Genomic DNA, 3,129 nt, shown 5'->3' on the forward strand with positions numbered 1-3,129 from the left:
CGTTCTCCAATGAATACCTATGATTGTGATCGTATCCAAATACCTATGATCATCTATATGATTATCAATCACACATCATACTAGTCTTATTATGTCATCATTCCCATAATGACACAAGAGTAGGGAGTTAAGTATCATCCTTAATGATATATGGATTTCATAACACATCTAGTATGCAACAACATGTAATGAATCAAATACTCTCATAAACCATAGAAAGTATCAATACATCAAATGTATCTAAATAAAGCTCATAAACAGTACATCATAGAGCACTAAACCACACAAATCATGCGAGACTTATACCATTAGAAAGAGCACTTCAAGAGCTTCGTGTAGACACCAAAATCGCGTAAATCCGACATCGGAGCTGGAAGTTATGAGCAAAATCGCGAAGCTTGAGAAATCTGCCAGAAGATGAAACCGGTCCAGTTCCATTTGGAACCGACCGGTTCCAGAGGTCCAAGTTCACTCATTTCGGTCCGGTTCAAGTGTTCCAGAAGGCCCAGAAACAGAAGGTGGAACCGGTCTGGTTCCATATGGATCCGTATCCACGAGGGGCCCAATGACATCTCTCCTGCTAAGGAGGTGACAAGTCTCGTATTGCATGTCTACTATCTACATATGATTCGTGAGTGTATCTGAGCAACGCCGTTATGATCATCTGGTTAAAGACGACGTTTGTCATAGTCAAGACACGCCACTCCTCATATAAAATACTCTAGACATCTCAGGTGTGAGGATCCAAGAACGAACCGCTGTATGAGATTCAAGTCATGACTCATGTCCATATGACAATCTCATGCGGGTCATCCAATCACTCGTTCCAAACGAGTACCCATGATTGTGATTTGTATCCAATGCATATGATCATCACCATCATCAATCACACCTCATGCTGGTCTTAATTTATCATTGTTTCCACAATGACAACTGACCAGGGAGTTTAGAATCATCTGCAATGATTCAAGGATATCTACCGGAATATAACAAACATGCCAATCATATAATGGGAAAAGTAAAGCATTCTAAACCAATGAATCAAAACGTAGTCAAAATGTCATATCACCGATCATCGTAGAGCATTACAACCAACAGCCTCACCAAGATAATACGGCAGACCCAGCTTTGGCATGACCCACGACACGTTAGATCGAGGCCTTGACAAGTGCTTTACTCGTAGAGCTCCTAGATCTGACCGGTTTAGGTGCAACGATTGTACCAATCGAATCAAGGACCAACTATTGTTCCTTGATCAGATGTATTACATAATCCGAATGGACTATCCATTTGATTATAGAATCCCAATCCCGAAACTCCCACTCAATCAAGCATATCTAATATCTTGATTAAGTTACATGTATTCATTCACTATGGACCATCCATAAGAATGAATCATGTTATTCTGAATCACAGTTGATCGGATTAAGCAACTATTGCTCAAATCAGATCACGAAATGAAGAACCAAAATTTTTTATCTTACCTCGGGACGTGGACCGGTCGGTCTAGAGGCCTGGACCGGTCGGTCCACACGAATACAGTCTGGTCAATCTGGAAACGTCCAGACCAATCGGTCCACACGTGTGGACCGGTCGGTCCAGACCTATCGGTCCAACCGAGAAAGTGAAACTCTAGACCGATTGGTCCAGAGGACCAGACCGATCGGTCCAGGCGAAAACGTGATCAGATCTCGTTTTTCGTCGTTTCGACCCCGATTCAGACCGGAATTCGACTCGGTTTTCGCCTGCGAACTCAGAACACAAACCTCTTGCACTCTATGCAACAAAGAACACAAAATCTACTCTAGATCCACAATAAATTCATGCATAGCATAAAAAACAAAAATGGATTCAAACGATTCAAATCCTATAACGTGCGTGATGGGGTTCTAACAAAATCATACAAAACAACCAGGGTCTGATACTACTATTGGGATTTCTGGGATCTCTACAGCGAATCTAATTCCCAAAAGATCGGTTCTAGGGTTTGCGCAGTGGATGTAAAACAAAAATAATTTCTATAAAACCCTAAAACCAAGCATGCATGATTTCGTAGAAACGTTAGAACGTTTACCTCAATCGATCTGGGGCCTGTATCAATTGATGTGTTTGTCCGATCACAAAGGCAGGAAGATTACCTAGCCCTCTACACGTATCGACACGACGGAAAAGATTCCAACAGATTGGAACTTGTCTACTAGGACTAAAGAACTCGTTCTCCAATGCGCAAGGGTTTCAGGGATCTTTCTCTTTGTTTTTCGATCACCAAAAACCTCTGAAAAAGCTTAAGAGTTCGTCCAACAAAGGTTATGAGGCGTTTCCCAAGTGTAGGTTATCCAAAAACCCTAATTAGTGTGAGATAAGTAATTCCCGAAGCCTGGACCAATCGGTCTAGCCTCTGGACCGATCTGTCTACAACTTTTCGGCCTGGATCGATTGGTCTAGCTCTGGACCGATTGTCCTGGACCTTTTTTCGGACCGAAAAACTCTGGCTTGCCACCTCTAGACCAACCGGTCCACGCGTCTAGACCGGTCGGTCTGGCCTCCGTTCCACCGGGAATTTCTCGTCTTTTCTCGCACATTTGTCCTTTCCTATGTGTGACCCTGTAGATGTTGGGATATCTACGGGTTCCTAGCATGCGATCATATCGATCTAGGGTTTGGTTTACTAGGTTTCATGCAGCGGAAGAAAAATCTAAACCTAGTCAAACGTCACACGCAACCAAACTCGCAAAAAACCCGAAAGATCGTGTATATCACCGAGGGAATCGTTACTTACCTCGTTCTCGATGAGACTTGAAGTTTATTTCGATCCGGAGCCTGTTCTAAATCACCAAGAGCTGAAAGTACAACTCCTCTACACGTATCCACACCGACGGGAAGGATTCCAAACGATTTGGAACGAATCTGCTAGGATTAGTGAAGAGAAGGGTAAATCAAGAGACGAGATCCAATCCCGGGACAATAGAAATCGAAGAGAACAGCTTCTCTAGGGTTCTAGGATGTTTCTCTGAGTTTTAGGTCGGCTCTTTTTAAGTTTGGACGAAATCCCAAACTTAAATAAGATTAGAAAACCCTAAAACGAATTTTTGGAAATTTTCCGGATCCCGGTCCGCCGGACCAGGAGCT

The sequence above is a fragment of the Tarenaya hassleriana genome, unplaced genomic scaffold (genome assembly GCF_000463585.1).
Source record: "Tarenaya hassleriana unplaced genomic scaffold, ASM46358v1 Cleome94, whole genome shotgun sequence".
In the NCBI taxonomy this organism is placed as follows: domain Eukaryota; kingdom Viridiplantae; phylum Streptophyta; class Magnoliopsida; order Brassicales; family Cleomaceae; genus Tarenaya; species Tarenaya hassleriana.